We start from the raw sequence: 21,399 nt of genomic DNA, 5'->3' as shown, positions 1-21,399 counted from the left end.
GAGTTTTTAACACGAACGATTTAGGGTTTAGGGTTTGGTGTTTTGGGTTTATGAAATAAACCCAAAGCACCAAACCCTAAACCCTAAACTCTAAACCCTAAACTCTAAATCGGACTAAATTTTACTTCACAAAACATAAAAAAAACGTTCATATTCTTCACGAACAATATTATCTTGAATGTTATTTTTGTCGATCGTTTTTCCCGCCTAAATAATAACATTCATCACGAGGTGTCTCTTCTAAATGTTCATATTTTCGTGTGATCTTGATGCTGGGAAAAAAAAAATTCAAAAAAAAACGAAAAATTTTTTTTTGCTTCCCCCCGCTTCCCCCCGATTGGTTTACTTCCCCATATATATATATATATATATATATATATATATATATATATATATATATATATATATATATATATAAAAACTAAAAAGTCAACGTAAGTCAACGTCCGAGATCTTCCCGGGATTTTTCCGATATGCCGAGATCTCCCCATAAATGTCCAAACGAGATCTCCCGAGATCCGAGTTCTTCAACCTTAACTACACTAATACGCATATTTTTTGTTCACACTTAAACACATAAACAACAATCCTCCTCATTTACTCGCCTTCTTAGTTCTAATACTGACACTCTATTATGATATATATATATATATATATATATATATATATATATATATATATATATATATATATATATATGTGTGTGTGTGTGTGTGTGTGTGTGTGTGTGTGTGTGTGTGTGTGTGTGTGTGTGTGTGTGTGTACATATACATATATTTTATGCGGAAAATTTAAAAAGACATTCATAAAAATAACATTCATAAAAATATTAAACATTTGATTATAACAATAACATTTATACTTATACAATGTTCATAAAACAATAATTTTCTAATTTACTAACTAAATATATACTTAATTTTCTAATTAAAAAATACATAACTAAACATAATCAACATACACATAACTAAACATAACTTAATTTTCAGTTTATATTAATTTACAAAAATATTAATTTTCAACATACATAACTAAACATAATCAACATACATAAGCAAATTAACCCCATAATCAACATACATAAGCAAATTAACAAACTAAGCATGAAATTCATGAGCCTAAATATAATCACACATAACAATCTTCAAAACATAAGCACAAAAATTCCGATTTAATAGAAATAACTCAAAGCACAAAAATTCGGATTTAACAAAAATAAGCACTAAAATTAGGATTTAACAAAAATAAATGAAGAACATACCTTTGTTAGTGTTTTAGGAGTAAGATTAGGTTGGAATTGGTTGGAAATAGCTTAAAATCGCCGGAGACTTAGGAGACTTTAGAGTAATATATATATATATATATATATATATATATATATATATATATATATATATATATATATATATATATATATATATATATATATATATATATATATTTTTGCAAAGAAGCTGCTGCCGACTGATCTGGATACAGCTTTTTGTTAAAAAACTTTTCCGAACGACTAATCCCAGACGACTTGTCGTCTGGGAAAATGGTGGAGGGAAACCAAAAAAGTAGGCGCCAGATTTTTTGTGAAATATTTAAATATTTTATGATTTTCAATTTATTTTTATTTTATAATAAAATCTATATAATTACTTAAGTAATTAATTAAAAATTACTTAAAAATAATTTTTAAATTTTTAAATATTATTTTTAATTACTTTTAAATTATAAAATTACTTAAAATTTATTTTTAATAACTTAAAAAATTACTTTTACTTACTTTTAAAATTACTATTAATTACTTTTAAATTACTATTAATTACTTTTAAAATTACTTTTAATCACTTAAATAGTTTTTTAATCATTTATAAATTATATAAATTAAATCCTAATTAAACCTTAATTAAATCCTAATATAACCATACTTAAACCCTAATTAAATCTTAAATAAACCCCTAATCCCTAATTAAACCCTAGCTAATTAAATCCTAATTAAACCCTAAACGATCCGGTCTGGCGGTAAACATTAGGTGGGAAATCTTGGGCGGGAAAATGGATGGTGGCTTTTGGGCGGGAAAATTCTTCTATATAATAATCCCACTAATCACAACACTTTGTGACTGCAACAATATGAATCAAGATTGCCAGTTTAGTCCAGAAGAAACTTTTGTTGTGAAATTTTGTCGAACTTGTGGTTCAAAGATGGTGGTCAAAACTTGCTTGACGGATGATTACCAGTACGGTCGACTATATTATGGTTGTGATGGTAGGTCCGGGTACTTGATGCATGAGCGTTGTAGAAGGCGACAAATTTGGATTGATCTGCTCTGGCCTGATAGGGCGCTTGAAGTGATACCAGAATTGTTAAGGTCCAAAAGAGCTCTAGAACGTTCACTCAAAACCGCAAAGCATCAATAAAAAATGTTGAAACTGATGTTAATTTACTAGCATTTGTGTTGTGTTTCATTTTCAAGTAACTGATGTAATTTCTTTTGAAAGTATTGTGTTGTAGTTTGAAAGTTCCATTTAATGGTAGAAATACTAAGTAATATATATGTTTCAGTTTCTAATTAATATATGTGATTCAGTTTCTAATTCAAGCTTCAACCCTAATAAAGAGGCTGTAGACGATGTGAACTCACTTAAATACCTCAAAACATTAATGATGTTAATGCACAGAGATTCATCTACCCTAAACCCTAATTAACCCCTAATTTAACCATAATTCACATTCATCTACTACACTAACATCCGATAACGACGTTAATGATGTTAATGCACATAGATTCTTTATTGTTTAAACCTGTGAAACAGAGATGCTTTATTTAAAGCTGTATTCTAAAGAGATTCTTTATTGATCAAAGCTGTGAACTAGAGATGTGACGACCCGGAAATTTTCGACCAAATTTAAACTTTAATCTTTACATCATTCCGACACGATAAGCAAAGTTTGTTAAGAATTTTAAACTGTGTTCATACATTCAATTAACCTCGACCAAGTTTCGACGATTCACGAACCAATACATAAATGGATATGATTATATATATATATATATATATATATATATATATATATATATATATATATATATATATATATATATATATATATATATATTATAACTTGAAAATATTAACAAAGTATTAAACGTATAATACTTTACATGAACGTATTTGTTTCAATATGTTTATCGACGGAATTAGAAGATAATATCAAATGATTGATTTATCATATACATTGAATTATGATTTCGAGTCTCTATCGAGAGGTCCACTTTGATTTAGAAAACCTTTCCTTTTTAACGGTATCCGGAATATTTGGTAAAAGTGATTTATAAAAGTGTCATTAACGAGAGTTAGTCAAAAGTTAGTAATCATTTTCGTTTAAATTTTAAAAGTATACTTTACTTTGATTAACTCGTGTCCCTTGATAAATCAACTATTTAGTTTTCATATTAAAAACATTATTTGATAAAATAACTACTATTATTTTAAACTAGTTAAATTATATAAAACGAACTTTGAAATGTAATTGGTTTTGAAAGACTAAATATTATATCATTAGATAAATATTTCAAACATATATATTATGTACAAATTTACAATTCTAAATAAAAATATATATATATTTTAACTTAGTCACAAAACGTCCTGATTTAAAATAATATACTTGGGTAAACAACGAGCCACTGATTTATAGAAGCAAATGACCACAACGCTCAATTTTATAAGTTACATTTATTATAAGTTAATTTGTTGATAAGTAAGTAAAATTATTAATAAGGGTACACGTCGCGTAACGTAAAAGGCTAGTTTTCTAAACGTACGAAAATGCGTTCGAGAAATCGGAAAAGACACATGAGTCGAGTGACAACGTCCGTGTCATTTGAGTAAAAATTACGTTTTTACCATGAACGTAAATATAATATAATATATAAGAAATTATATAAATTAAATAAATATATACTAAATAAATATATAAAACCGTTGGTGCCTAAAATGAAATGGATGATAGCTGGCTAGAAGGGCCATGCGATCGCATGGCCATATCACCTTCAATCCATGCGATCGCATGGCATGGTGGGTGAGGCTAAATCCTTTAAAGCTTCGAGTTCCAGTTTGATATAAACACACACACATACAACCAATGCACTACTCCCTCTATTCTTATTTTCATGATTTATATTATTATTATTATTATTATTATTATTATTATTATTATTATTATTATTATTATTATTATTATTATTATTATTATCAAGATTAATATTATTATTATCATTACTATTATTGTATTATTACTAGTATTATTACATAAAATACTACGACGGGGTGCTGTTTGAGTAATTTAAAAATAAGTTTTGCGAGTAGGATAGGGCTAAGGAAATTATGGGTTATAGCTATGGAGGTTATGGGTATGGATCATGGGTATGCTCGTGAGGTCAACCTAGTGTTTATCGTCTTCGTTGCGTCTACGTACCTTTTCTGCAATATTGAATCTCAATATTGATACGTAAGCACTCATAAATTAATTTTTACATATTAATAGTGTATCCCTGACTAGTGCTCGAGTATATAGGATTATGCATGCTTGTACTTTTGATATTGCCATTAGATAGGATATGTTGAATCCTGAATTAGTTACATATGCAGTTGAGATAAGGTACAAGATATGCATGTCTTTGGAAAGCTAGCGAAAAATTAAGAACTTTTCATTTAGATATCGAATGGTTTCGATGAACGGATTAGAAGTTATAGTCAATTGAATTTTTGTATTATTATTAAAAATGATTATTATTATCGTCGTTATTATCATCGTTCTAATTTTTATCTAATTATTATTATTATTATTATTATTATTATGATTATTATTATTATTATCATTATCCATAAAAGGTATTATCATTAAAAATTGTTATTTTATTATCATTACTATTGTTACTATCGTAAAAGTTATAATTAGTATTATTATTATCATTAAAATAGTTATTAATATTATCATTAATATTACCATAATATTTATTATTATTAATATTATTATAATGAATACTAATATGAGTAACACCTAATTATTATAATTACTATTATTATCATTAATATGAACGCCATATAAAAGACGATTAAAAGCTATTAAATGAATCTTTTGAGAAATAATGAGTATGAGTATCATGATGATATTAAAATATTGTAAGATATTGATTTAAATAAAATTATCGCTCTTATTATTTCCATTCTTACTATTATTATTAAAAGTATCGTTAATATTAAAACTATCATTTTAACAAAAATTATCATTCTAATAGAAATGTCATTGTTATTATAAAATATCATTATTATTATCATTTTAAATAAAAAATATTATATTAAAGTTAATATTAAAAAGTATCGTAAATATTAAAGTTATCATAATTAGAATTATCATTTTATCATAATATCATTTTTTTTTGTAAATACAAATATTGATGTTGTTATTAATAGAATAATAATAATTATTATTACAAAATAATACAACTTTTACTTATTATTATTATTATCAATGTTATTTTATCAAATAAATATGTAATACAAATAATATAATTACCTTAATAAAACCTATCATAATATTTTTACGATATTAATTGAACTTTATAAATTTTATTACTTAAGATATATAAAAGTATATTTTTATATAAAGTTTTATTTATTAATAAATGAATTATATTATTTACTCTAATAAATCTTTTAAAAATATTTAAAAATATAAAATGACGATATTTAAACCATATAATAATCATGTATAAATTTTGGAAATCAGTTTGAGCCAAATTGACTTTTGTTGACTTTTGCATATTAGTCTCGAGCATTAGGATTGTGGTACACTATGACTTGACCTAGTTTGTTAGACAAATATTGACCAACATACAAATATATATATATATTTAATTTAGGTTCGTGAATCCGAGGCCAACCTTGCACTTGTTCAATGATGTTATATGTATTTTTACTACGAAATACAGTATGGTGAGTTTCATTTGCCTTTTTACCCTTATATTTTTGAGCTGAGAATACATGCGAAATTTTTATAAATGTTTTACGAAATAGACACATGTAATTGAAACTACATTATATGGTTGAATGATCGAAGCCGAATATGCCCTTTTTTGCTTGGTAGCCTAAGAATTAGGGAACATCAAAATTAGTGCACCCCTAATTGACGCGAATCCTAAAGATATATCTATTGGGCCCAACAAATCCCATCCGTTGTAGTGGATACTTTAGTACTTCGAGTTTTTATATCATGTCCGATGGATATCCCGGAATGATGGGGATATTCTTATATGCATCTTGTTAATGTCGGTTACCAGGTGTTCAATCCATATGAATGATTTTTGTCTCTATGCATGGGACGTATATTTATGAGAAATGGAAATGAAATTCTTGTGGTCTATTAAGATGATAGAAATGAATGATTATGATAAACTAATGAACTCACCAACCTTTTGGTTGACACTTTAAAGCATGTTTATTCTCAGGTATGAAAGAAATCTTCCGATGTGCATTTGTTCATTTTAAGGTTATTACTTGGAGTCATTCATGGAATATTTCGAAGAACGTTGCATTCGAGTCATTGAGTTCATCAAAGATTATTATTAAGTCAATTTATCGTTGGATATTGGATATTATGAAATAGTATGCATGCCTGTCAATTTTCGATGTAAAGAAAGTTTGTCTTTAAAAAAAAAACGAATGCAATGTTTGTAAAATGTATCATATAGAGGTCAAATACCTCGCGATGTAATCAACTATTGTGAATCGTTTATAATGCATATGAACGGGTCCTTTCAAGAGATGCTTTATTTAAAGCTGTATTCAACAGAGAATCTTTATTGATTAAAGCTGTGAACTAGTAAGTGTGTTTAATTTTAGTCGTGTGCTTGAGGGATATGTATGTCATACCCAGTCCAAAATCTTCCGAACGAATACAATAACATATGGTACCATCGCGATGAACGGACCTCTATATGCCTTGAACGACTCCATGTAATGTCTCTAAAATGAGTAAATGCACAGCAGAAGATTTCTTTCATACCTGAGAATAAACATGCTTTCAAGTGTCAACCAAAAGGTTGGTGAGTTCATTAGTTTAACATAAATATTCATTTCCATCATTTTAATAGACCACAAGATTTTCATTTCCAATTCTCATAAATACACGTCCCATGCATAGAGACAAAAATATCATTCATATGGATTGAACACCTGGTAACCGACATTAACAATATACATATAAGAATATCCCCATCATTCCGGGATCCTCCTTCGGACATGATATAAATTTTGAAGTACTAAAGCATCCGGTACTTTGGATGGGGTTCGTCAGGCCCAATAGATCTATCTTTAGGATTCGCGTCAATTAGGGTGTCTGTTCCCTAATTCTTACATTACCAGACTAAAAAGGTGAAATGTCCCGTTCTTATTGATTAAAAACGTTCCATATTAATTGATTTCGTTGCGAGGTTTTGACCTCTATATGAGACGTTTTTCAAAGACTGCATTCATTTTAAAACAAACCATAACCTTTATTTCATCAATAAAGGTTTAAAAAGCTTTACGTAGATTATCAAATAATGATAATCTAAAATATCCTGTTTACACACGACTATTACATAATGGTTACAATACAAATATGTTACAACGAAATAAGTTTCTTGAATGCAGTTTTTACACAATATCATACAAGCATGGACTCCAAATCTCATCCTTATTTAAGTATGCGACAGCGGAAACTCTTAATAATTACCTGAGAATAAACATGCTTAAAACGTCAACAAAAATATTGGTGAGTTATAGGTTTAACCTATATATTATCAAATCATAATAATAGACCACAAGATTTCATATTTCAATACACATCCCATACATAGAGATAAAAATCATTCATATGGTGAACACCTGGTAACCGACATTAACAAGATGCATATATAAGAATATCTCCATCATTCCGGGACACCCTTCGGATATGATATAAATTTCGAAGTACTAAAGCATCCGGTACTTTGGATGAGGTTTGTTAGGCCCAATAGATCTATCTTTAGGATTCGCGTCAATTAGGGTGTCTGTTCCCTAATTCTTAGATTACCAGACTTAATAAAAAGGGGCATATTCGATTTCGATAATTCAACCATAGAATGTAGTTTCACGTACTTGTGTCTATTTTGTAAATCATTTATAAAACCTGCATGTATTCTCATCCCAAAAATATTAGATTTTAAAAGTGGGACTATAACTCACTTTCACAGATTTTTACTTCGTCGGGAAGTAAGACTTGGCCACTAGTTGATTCACGAACCTATAACAAATATGTACATATATATCAAAGTATATTCAAAATATATTTATAACACTTTTAATACATTTTGATGTTTTAAGTTTATTAAGTCAGTTGTCCTTGTTAGTAACCTACAACTAGTTGTCCACAGTTAGATGTACACAAATAAATCGATAAATATTATCTTGAATCAATCAACGACCCAGTGTATATGTATCTTAGTATTGATCACAACTCAAACTATATATATATTTTGGAATCAACCTCAACCCTGTATAGCTAACTCCAACATTCACATATAGAGTGTCTATGGTTGTTCCGCAATATATATATATATATATATATATATATATATATATATATATATATATATATATATATATATATATATATATATATATATATATATATATATATATATATATATATATATATATATATATATATATATATATATATATAGATGGGTCGACATGATAGGTCGAAACATTGTATACGTGTCTATGGTATCTCAAGATTACATAATATACAATATAAGTTGATTAGGTTATGGTTGGAATAGATTTATTACTAACTTTCACGTAGGTAAAATGAGTAGTTTTTATCAATCTTGTTTTACTCGCCATTTCTTAGTTTCTAATCCGTTTTGAGTGATTCCAGTGGCCATGGTTTCGTATTGAACTTAACTTTATGAATCTAAACATAAAAAGTATAAGTTTATAGTCGGAAATACAAGTTACAAGTCATTTTTGAAAGAGGTAGTCATTTCCGTCGAAAGAACGACATCTTGATGACCATTTTGAAAAACATACTTTCACTTTGAGTTTAACCATGATTTTTGGATATAGTTTCATGTTCATAAGAAAAATCATTTTTCTAGAAGTATATCTTTTAAATCAAAGTTCTTCTTAGCTTTTAATTATCCCAACCAAAACAGCCCCCGGTTTTACTACGACGGCGTATATCCAGTTTTATGGTGTTTATCGTGTTTTCGGGTTTTAAATCATTAAGTTAGCATATCATATAGATATAGAACATGTGTTTAGTTGATTTTAAAAGTCTAGTTAGAAGGATTAACTTTATTTGCGAACAAGTTTAGAATTAACTAAATTATGTTCTAGTGATTACAAGTTTATAACGTTGAAAAAGATAGCTTTTTATGTATGAATTGAATGATGTTATGAACATAATTACTACCTCAAGTTCCTTGGATAAATCTACTAGAAATGAGAAAAATGGATCTAGCTTCAAAGGATCCTTGGATGGCTTGAAAGTTCTTGAAGCAGAATCATGACACGAAAACAATTTCAGGTAAGATTTCCACTCGAAATAAGATTGTTATAGTTATAGAAATTGAATTAAAGTTTGAATATGATTATTACCTTGTATTAGAAATATAACCTACTATAAGTAACAAAGGTTTCTTGATCTTGGATGATTACTTGGAATGGATTTAGAAAACTTGGAAGTAAACTTGCAATCTTGGAAGTATTCTTAATTTTATGAAACTAGAACTTTTGGAATTTATGAAGAACACTTAGAACTTGAAGATAGAACTTGAGAGAGATCAATTAGATGAAGAAAATTTAAGAATTAAAGTGTTTGTAGGTGTTTTTGGTCATTGGTGTATGGATTAGATATAAAGGATATGTAATTTTGTTTTCATGTAAATAAGTCATGAATGATTACTCATATTTTTGTAATTTTATGAGATATTTCATGCTAGTTGCCAAATGATGGTTCCCACATGTGTTAGGTGACTCACATGGGCTGCTAAGAGCTGATCATTGGAGTGTATATACCAATAGTACATACATCTAAAAGCTGTGTATTGTACGAGTACGAATACGGGTGCATACGAGTAGAATTGTTGATGAAACTGAACGAGGATGTAATTGTAAGCATTTTTGTTAAGTAGAAGTATTTTGATAAGTGTCTTGAAGTCTTTCAAAAGTGTATGAATACATATTAAAACACTATATGTATATACATTTTAACTGAGTCGTTAAGTCAACGTTAGTCGTTACATGTAAATGTTGTTTTGAAACCTTTAGGTTAACGATCTTGTTGAATGTTGTTAACCCATTGTTTATTATAAAAAATGAGATGTTAAATTGTTATATTATCATGATATTATGATATATAATATATCTTAGTATGATATATATACAGTTAAATGTCGTTACAACGATAATCGTTACATATATGTCTCGTTTCGAAATCATTAAGTTAGTAGTCTTATTTTTACATATGTATTTCATTGTTACTACACTTAATAATATATTTACTTATCATTTAACATAATTAACCAAGTGTATCAATATCTTAATATGATTCATATGTACCTAGTAAGACGTTGTTATAACGATAATCGTTATATATATCGTTTTCGAGTTTCTTAAATTAATAGTCTCATTTTTATGTATATAACTCATTGTTAATATACCTAATGAGATACATACTTATAATAAAATCATGTTAACTATATATATAACCATATATATGTCATCGTATAGTTTTTACAAGTTTTAACGTTCGTGAATCACCGGTCAACTTGGGTGGTCAATTGTCTATATGAAACCTATTTCAATTAATCAAGTCTTAAAAAGTTTGATTGCTTAACATGTTGGAAACACTTAATCATGTAAATAACAATTTCATTTAATATATATATAAACATGGAAAAGTTCGGGTCACTACAGTACCTACCCGTTAAATAAATTTCGTCCCGAAATTTTAAGCAGTTGGAGGTGTTGACGTATCTTCTGGAAATAAATGCGGGTATTTCTTCTTCATCTGATCTTCATGCTCCCAGGTGAACTCGGGTCCTCTACGAGCATTCCATCAAACCTTAACAATCGGTATCTTGTTTTGTTTAAGTCTCTTAACCTCACGATCCATTATTTCGACGGGTTCTTCAATGAATTGAAGTTTTTCATTGATTTGGATTTCGTCCAACGGAATAGTGAGATCTTCTTTAGCAAAACATTTCTTCAAATTTGAGACGTGGAAAGTGTTATGTACAGCTGCGAGTTGTTGAGGTAGCTCCAGTTGGTAAGCTACTGGTCCGACACGATCTATAATCTTGAATGGTCCAATGTACCTTGGATTTAGTTTCCCCCGTTTACCAAATCGAACAACGCCTTTCCAAGGTGAAACCTTAAGCATGACCATTTCTCCAATTTCAAACTCTATATCTTTTCTTTTACTGTCCGCGTAGCTCTTTTGTCGACTCTGGGCAGTTTTCAATCTTTGTTGAATTTGGATGATTTTCTCAGTAGTTTCTTGTATTATCTCCGGACCCGTAATCTGTCTATCCCCCACTTCATTCCAAAAAATCGGAGACCTGCACTTTCTACCATAAAGTGCCTCAAACGGCGCCATCTCAATACTAGAATGATAACTGTTGTTGTAGAAAAATTCTGCTAACGGTAGGTGTCGATCCCAACTGTTTCCGAAATCAATAACACATGCTCGTAGCATGTCTTCAAGCGTTTGTATCGTCCTTTTGCTCTGCCCATCAGTTTGTGGATGATAGGCAGTACTCATGTCTAGACGAGTTCCTAATGCTTGCTGTAATGTCTGCCAGAATCTTGAAATAAATCTGCCATCCCTATCAGAGATAATAGAGATTGGTATTCCATGTCTGGAGATGACTTCCTTCAAATACAGTCGTGCTAACTTATCCATCTTGTCATCTTCTCTTATTGACAGGAAGTGTGCTGACTTGGTGAGACGATCAACTATTACCCAAATAGTATCAAAACCACTTGCAGTCCTTGGCAATTTAGTGATGAAATCCATGGTAATGTTTTCCCATTTCCATTCCGGGATTTCGGGTTGTTGAAGTAGACCTGATGGTTTCTGATGCTCAGCTTTGACCTTAGAACACGTCAAACATTATCCTACGTATTTAGAAACATCGGCTTTCATACCCGGCCACCAAAAATGTTTCTTGAGATCCCTGTACATCTTCCCCGTTCCAGGATGTATTGAGTATCTGGTTTTATGAGCTTCTCTAAGTACCATTTCTCTCATATCTCCAAATTTTGGTACCCAAATCCTTTCAGCTCTATACCGGGTTCCGTCTTCCCGAATATTAAGATGCTTCTCCGATCCTTTGGGTATTTCATCCTTTAAATTTCCCTCTTTTAAAACTTCTTGTCGCGCCTCCTTTATTTGAGTAGTAAGGTTAGTGTGAATCATTATATTCATAGATTTTACTATGGGTTCTCTGTCCTTTCTCAAATGTTCACCGTGTTCTTGGTCATTCTTTGAGTAAATAAGTATGTCATCGATGAAAACAATGACAAACTTGTCAAGATATGGCCCACACACTCGGTTCATAAGGTCCATGAACATAGCTGGTGCGTTAGTCAATCCAAACGGCATAACCATAAACTCGTAATGACCATAACGCATCCTAAAAGCAGTTTTTGGAATATCATCCTCCTTTACTCGCATTTGATGATATCCAGAACGTAAATCGATCTTCGAAAAAACCGACGAGCCTTGTAGTTGATCAAATAAGTCATCAATTCTCGGCAGTGGATAACGGTTTTTGATGGTAAGTTTGTTCAACTCTCTGTAGTCAATACATAACCTAAATGTACCATCCTTCTTCTTGACAAACAAAACAGGAGCTCCCCACGGTGATGTGCTTGGTCGAATGAAACCACGCTCTAAAAGTTCTTGTAATTGGCTTTGCAGTTCTTTCATCTCGCTGGGTGCGAGTCTGTAAGGAGCACGAGCTATTGGTGCACCTCCTGGTACAAGATCTATTTGAAATTCAACGGATCGATGTGGGGGTAATCCCGGTAATTCTTTCGGAAATACATCGGGAAATTCTTTTGCGACGGGAACATCATTGATGCTCTTTTCTTCAGTTTGTACTTTCTCAACGTGTGCTAGAACAGCATAGCAACCTTTTCTTATTAGTTTTTGTGCCTTCAAATTACTAATAAGATGTAGCTTCGTGTTGCCCTTTTCTCCGTACACCATTAAGGGTTCTCCTTCTTGTCGTACAATGCGAATTGCATTTTTATAACATACGATCTCTGCTTTCACCTTCTTCAGCCAGTCCATGCCAACTATTACATCAAAACTCCCTAACTCTACTGGTATCAAATCAATCTTAAATATTTCGCTACCTAGTTTAATTTCTCGATTCCGGCATATATAATCTGCTGAAATTAATTTACCGTTTGCTAATTCGAGTAAAAAATTTACTATCCAAAGGCGTCAATGGACAACTTAATTTAGCACAAAAATCTCTACTCATATAGCTTCTATCCGCACCCGAATCAAATAAAACGTAAGCAGATTTATTGTCAATAAGAAACGTACCCGTAACAAGCTCCGGGTCTTCCTGTGCCTCTGTCATATTAATATTGAAAACTCTTCCGCGGCCTTGTCCATTCGTGTTCTCCTGGTTCGGGCAATTTCTAATAATGTGGTCTGGTTTTCCACATTTATAACAAACTACATTGGCATAACTTGCTCCGACACTACTTGCTCCACCATTACTCGTTCCGACACCATTTGTTCCTTTCATTCTGTTAACCCCTGGTCCGTAGACCTCACACTTCGCCGCGCTATGACCATTTCTTTTACACTTGTTGCAAAATTTGGTGCAGAACCCCGAGTGATACTTTTCACACCTTTGGCATAGCTGCTTCTGATTATTGTTGTTGTTGCGGTTGTTATTGTTGTTGGGATGATTGTTGTAGTTGCTGTTGTTGTTGTTATTGTTGTTGTTGTTGGGCCGTTTGTTGTAGTTGCGATTGATGTTGCGATTGTTGGGATAGTTGTTGCGATTATTGTTGTAATTGCTGTTGTTGTTATATTGGTGATTCTTATCACCGTTTTCCTCCCACTTTCTTTTGACTTGCTTCACATTGGCCTCTTCAGCCGTATGTTCTTTAATTCTTTCCTCAATCTGGTTCACTAGTTTGTGAGCCATTCTACATGCCTGTTGTATGGAGGTGGGCTCGTGTGAACTTATATCTTCTTGGATTCTTTCCGGTAATCCTTTCACAAATGCGTCGATCTTCTCTTCCTCATCTTCGAACGCTCCCGGACATAATAGGCACAATTCTGTGAATCGTCTTTCGTACGTGGTAATATCAAATCCTTGGGTTCGTAACCCTTTAAGTTCTGTCTTGAGCTTATTGACCTCGGTTCTGGGACGGTACTTCTCGTTCATCAAGTGCTTGAATGCTGACCACGGTAGTGCGTACACATCATCTTGTCCCACTTGCTCTAGATAGGTATTCCACCATGTTAACGCAGAACCTGTGAAGGTATGCGTAGCGTACTTCACTTTGTCCTCTTCAGTACACTTACTTATGGCAAACACCGATTCGACCTTCTCGGTCTACCGTTTCAATCCGATCGGTCCTTCGGTTCCATCAAATTCCAAAGGTTTGCAGGCAGTGAATTCTTTGTAGGTGCATCCTACACGATTTCCTGTACTGCTAGATCCAATGTTATTGTTGGTATGTAGCGCAGCCTGTACTGCGGCTATGTTTGAAGCTAGAAAAGTACAGAATTCCTCTTCATTCATATTCACGGTGTGTCGAGTAGTCGGTGCCATTTCCTTCAAAATAGTCAAATGGAACAAGTTAATCATACAGAATATTAAGAGTAGTTAATAGTATTTCGTAGCATAATATGAACTCATTTATAAAAGCTTTTTCTTCATATTAGCGTTTTATAAGTTTAAATTCGGGTAGTACCTACCCGTTAAGTTCATACTTAGTAGCTAATATACAATTCAACTACTACAATTCTATATGAAAAACTGATTGTAATAATATTTCGCGTTCAAACTTTTATACAATATTTTACAAACTTACAATACCGCTTATTTTACATAAAGCATGAAATATAGCACACAATAACTTTGATACAAGATAGTTGTGAAGATAATTCTAGCTAGTACACAAGTCGTTCAGCAAAGGCAATAAAGACACGTAATTCATACGTCCAGAAACAAGTCATGCATTCTGGTTTTACTAGGACTACTTCCCATCCTTGGTCTTGTGGAACATAACCGTTATGGCCGTTGATAAGACAGCGTGTTGTAACGTCGTCAAAGGGACGAGGGTTACGTAATATCCAACAGTCCCTTAACAATCTAAAAACCTCATTTCTTACCCCAATTACCGACTCCGTCACTTGTGGGAACGTTTTGTTTAATAGTTGTAGCCCGATGTTCTTTTTCTCACTTTGGTGAGAAGCGAACATTACTAACCCGTAAGCATAACATGCTTCTTTATGTTGCATGTTAGCCGCTTTTTCTAAATCACGAAGTCCTATATTCGGATATATTGAGTCAAAATAATTTCTTAACCCGTTGCGTAAAATAGCACTTCGGTTCCCCGCAATATATGCGTCAAAGTAAACACATCGTAACTTATGGGTTTCCCAATGTGATATCCCCCATCTTTCAAATGAAAGTCTCTTATAAACCAAGACATTCTTGGAACGTTCTTCGAATGTCTTACAAACTAATCTCGCCTTAAATAGTTGTGCCGAGGAATTCTAACCGACTCTAGACAAGATTTCATCAATCATGTCTCCGGGTAGGTCTCTTAAAATATTGGGTTGTCTATCCATTTTGTGTTTTTATACTGTAAAATAGACAAGAGTTAGATTCATAAAAAAATACTTATTAATACTAGCAATTTTTACATATATCATAAAGCATAAGCACACTATATTACATATATTACACCACACGAATACAACTATCTTATTCCGACTCCCTCGTTTCTTCTTCTTCAGTTTTGGTTCGTTTTGCCAAGTTTCTAGGGATATATGATGTTCCCCTAATACGAGCTGTCATTTTCCACAACGGTTTAGAAAAACCTGGTGGTTTAGAGGTTCCCGGGTCATTGTTACAACTTAAGGACTTCGGGGGTTAACGATACATATAAAGTTCATCGGGGTTGGAATTAGATTTCTCTATTTTTATGCCCTTTCACTTATTATTTTCTTTTGCCTTTTTAAATTCAGTTGGGGTAATTTCTATAACATCATCGGAATTCTCGTCGGAATCCGATTCATCGGAGAATTGGTAATCCTCCCAATATTTTGCTTCCTTGGCGGAAACACCATTGACCATAATTAACCTTGGTCGGTTGGTTGAGGATTTTCTTTTACTTAACCGTTTTATTATTTCCCCCACCGGTTCTATTTCCTCCTCCGGTTCCTCCTCTTCCGGTTCTGATTCTTCTTCCAGTTCTGATTCTTCTTCCGGTTCTGATTCTTCTTCCGGTTCCTCTTCGGGAACTTGTGAATCAGTCCAATATATATTCAACTCTTCATTATTATTAGGTGAGTCAATGGGATTTGTGCTAGAGGTAGACATCTATCACACAATATCAAACATGTTAAGAGATTAATATATCACATAATATATACATGTTAATAATATATAGTTTCCAACAAAAATGTTAAGCAATCATTTTTAAAGAAAACACGGTCGAAGTCCAGACTCACTAATGCATCCTAACAAACTCGATAAGACACACTAATGCAAATTTTCTGGTTCTCTAAGACCAACGCTCGGATACCAACTGAAATGTCCCGTTCTTATTGATTAAAAACGTTCCATATTAATTGATTTCGTTGCGAGGTTTTGACCTCTATATGAGACGTTTTTCAAAGACTGCATTCATTTTAAAACAAACCATAACCTTTATTTCATCAATAAAGGTTTAAAAAGCTTTACGTAGATTATCAAATAATGATAATCTAAAATATCATGTTTACACACGACTATTACATAATGGTTACAATACAAATATGTTACAACGAAATAAGTTTCTTGAATGCAGTTTTTACACAATATCATACAAGCATGGACTCCAAATCTCGTCCTTATTTAAGTATGCGACAGCGGAAACTCTTAATAATCACCTGAGAATAAACATGCTTAAAACGTTGATGTGCGAAAAGTGGTACATGAATTGTTGTATGGAAAATACCGGTTTTAAAGATTACACACACTAACGGGCAGTGTACCCGATCGTGTAGTAGTATAGATAATGGTAAAATCCGTGTATCGTTCCAAGGATAGTTGTATTAGTCAAACTAGAATTATAAACTATATTATGATTAACTAAGCAAATGAAGCTTAAAGGTACAAGTTTTATGTTTTGTGGCTTATTTAACGATTAGCCAAATCAGAGAAGAGTAAAACTAAAAACAATATTTTTGGTCTTTTAAATTTATAAGTGCAAGGAAAGCTATTAAGATAGTTTTGATATCAAAGAGATGAAATATGCTCATCTAGACTTTTTACCCTCGATGTGAATGTTTATTTAGGATTAAGATCGGATTGATTGGTTATGCACGAGAACTAATTGATCGGTTTACCAAGAGTAGTCTTGAATAAACACTCAAACGGGATTACACGACGCAAGTGATGTTCTTGTCATCTAAGATCTCCTATTTGTAATCAACTAATTCAACTAGTCTAAAGACTTGAAGAATGATCAAGTCAATGGTGTGTTGATCATGATCCACTCCTATGTCAACTAATGGTTTAGCTTAGTTCATTCCCTTGATCTGGTTAAATGTTCAATTCACCCAACCCAAGTAAACAATTAAGTGTGATAATAAGATCCCTATAAATGTCACTAGATAAGGCAATTTACGAACACCTATTAGTTATATGGAATTGAGTAGTGAAATATGTATAACAGATTCTAGGGAATTGATCGTTCACCTAGACAACTACACATATCAATTAAGCTATCTGAGAGTATCTACAAGAGTCGTTCTTACATTCCCATATAGATTAACCGTTTGAAAGCAACTTACCCTTTTTGGTAAAAGATGGGCAAACACTTGTCACTAGGTGTAAATCAATATACTAAATCAGCAAGATGGTGTTTCTTAGTTGAACAAGTATACTAACTAGTTGAATCGAAAAGATTAAACTTAACAAGAATGGTTCTTGTATTCAAACATCAAACTATCGTACATGGTAACTATCAATCAAAAGTAAACATTCAACATCTCGGTTATTTATCTAGATGAACATAAAAGGAACTAGCCAACAATCATGCTAGAAAACTTAAACATAACAGTAACAAAGATAGAATTCATTGTAAATACAAGATTGACCTTTTTAGAGTAATCTTGGATGAAGCCCTTGAATGATCCTTGAATCTTCAATGATTTTAGTGTTTAGATGCAATTTGATAAGCTCAAGAACTGTTTTGAATGATATGTTTTCGTCTCTGAACAGAAAGAAAACTGGCACACTTGGAATGAAGCTGGAAAGAGGTTTAAAAAGGCTGAAAAGTAGCTGGAAAGCACTGTGCGCGGCGCGAACATAAGGGGTGCGCGGAGCGCACTACTCACCTACCACACTTTTACTTTCCAGTTCACGATCGCACTTCAATTAGAACGTTTCAGGTATTTGTGCGCGGCGAAGTGCGCGGCGCGCTCTCTTGTGCGCGGCGCGCTCTGTTGAAATTGCGCGGGGCGCTATCTGGTTTCCATTTTAATCAAATGTTCTGTTCAAAGTCTTGAGTACGCGGTGGTGTGCGCGGATAGTGCGCGGCGCGCACTGTAGCTTTCATTTTTCTGTTTCTTCGTTTCTTGTTCTGGTTTTGATCTTTGAGTTGTTTCATTCATTATCTTCAACATTTCTTCAAGTATTCAATGATTCTATGCTTAATTACAATACAACGGAATAATAATGGAAATATTACATATTCGTATGAAATAACCGACGATAGGACTTGATATTGTGACTAATGATATGTCTATTTTGAGTAATATCAAAATCCCCCACACTTAACTCTTGCTTGTCCTCAAGCAAGTCTTGTTCTAATCATGCGTATACAAAACACAAATATATATGAATCAAAAACATTGTTTGAAGTACATTATACACAAATCACACGAATCACGCAAAACACACACAAAGACTCACGCTATATGGTACACAATTTTCACACGATTCACATGAAGTACACAAAACACACGCATTATTTTGTAACACAACTCACGCTATATGAACACATGTTTACACAATTGGAATACACACTTGCGAGGGTACACACACAATTTATGAAACACACGCACACATTTGGATTGCTTGGGAGAGGTGAACTTCGATGAAAGTTCTTTAAAAATTTGGATCCTTAGGGAAAATTGGATCTTTGAGAAAACGTTTTAAGATTTTGAAAATGTCATTGCTAGTTTTAACTAGACACGTTTTCCGGTTTTAACCTCAAATTCCGGTTGAGGGTAACTGAAAACCGAAGTCTCAGTCGGCGAGTAGCAAGCTATTCGCCCCCATGATTGTAGTATCATGGAACTCTTAACCGGGCGCCCCCTGACGCGATATAAATATCGGTCTTTTATGTCAATTTTGTACAATTAAGATCAAGGTTTAAAACTGCGAAGACTAAGCTATCGCGCGGGACAGATCCTGCTCCAGCTTATACACCGTAATCGGTCTTGCACTGGATAGCGACTTGGATTTACCCTACCAAGTTTATTTTCGGGTTTGAAAGTTCAAGACTTTCCCTTCCCACTGTACTTTATATCATGAAATGATATTAGTATGAAATGACATAGTTTAGGAAGTTTGCTATATCAAGTAAGGCGAAATTCGGAAGACTTTACTTCCTTCAAGGATGAACTAGATGCATCCTTTCGTTTAGTGACTTTTATTCCTTTTTCAAGCCAAACGTACTTTAATCGTTTTAATTTTGCAAAATTTGTAAAGATTGGTAAAATCCCCCACACTTGGCTTTTTCGTTAAGGCTTTAATAATTATTTCCATTAAGAATTCGAAAGTAAGCCAAGATGTACCCGAGAGAATTACCTCTCCCCACACTTGAGATTAAGTAAGGCCCTCATTACTTAAATCTTATTACTTAAATTCACGAGGGCATTTGTGTGAAAAGAGTTCGAAAAAAACCTTGATAATAAGCCCGAGATCGTGAAACTTAGGTGAGCGATGGCGCTGAACTTAATGCCAGCATAAGAACATCGTTCATTCCTTAATCTCTATCACAAATTCCAAAATGTTTGTACGTTGCTGAACTTAATGCCAGCATCACTAAACCTTAACAATAAGAAATAAACAAGCACACAAAATATAAATAGATAAAAATGGTGTTTTTAACACAACCACCACAAACATTAGTCTACAATACAAATATTCAAATAATTACAAAACAAAGCTTCTGAAAAATCACCAAATTGTTACCAATCATCAAATAAGGTACATTTGCCCTCTAATCATCACTAGAGAAATTACCAAAAGGCCATCCGGAGTAGGTTCCCGAACCATCATTTCGAGGTCTCCCGCGCGGGTATTGGTCCTCAAAGCGCGTCTGTGCATCCTGCATAGCCGCTTGCTCATCGTATAAGGGAGGACTCGGAACTCTGTTCGGTGTGTTATAATAGGTCGGATTTTGGTAGGAAGTGGCATAATAATCATGTGGGCGTTGCATATACAAACTAACATTATGGCGAAGCCAATCGCCCCTGTAATTCCCCCACCTTTGATCATACCTTGAAGCGCTATTATGTTCCTGTTGTTCTTCCTGAAATTCGTTAAATTGTCGCCTTTGTTCTTCATATTGGTCGTCTCTGTGTTGATAACCAACCTGAAAATCATGAAAACCGGAAATCACTTCCTCCAACTCTTCTTCCCGTGTCCTTTGCGTCTGCCTACGCCTTCTCCTTTGAAACTGAGGTAATTCTTCTTCACTCTCAGGTTCCTCCATGTGAACCTCCTCCTGCACATTTTCTCGTCCGACACCGCTACCACCTGCTTCATGATCGTGGGCACGGGGTGGGTTTTGAGGTGGTTCCATCCTAGGAACAAAGGGAATGAGCCGATTGTGTTGGTTGAGCTGCAAAAATTGGGCATTGATATCGTATATACTTCCCAAAGGTTCCATCATGTCCGGATTTGCTACTAGCCGGTCAAAGTTAATTCCAAACGAGCTTGCTATTCGAGTGATATAGTGACCACCTACAATAGGGTTTATATTTCTTGTCCCTGTTTCGTTTAGATATTTTGCCACTGTGGTTGGAATATCAACTGGACTTTTATTGTA

Source organism: Rutidosis leptorrhynchoides, chromosome 4 (assembly GCF_046630445.1).
Source record: "Rutidosis leptorrhynchoides isolate AG116_Rl617_1_P2 chromosome 4, CSIRO_AGI_Rlap_v1, whole genome shotgun sequence".
Lineage (NCBI taxonomy): Eukaryota > Viridiplantae > Streptophyta > Magnoliopsida > Asterales > Asteraceae > Rutidosis > Rutidosis leptorrhynchoides.
The sequence above is the reverse complement of the archived record's forward strand: the minus strand, read 5'-3'. Positions refer to the sequence as shown.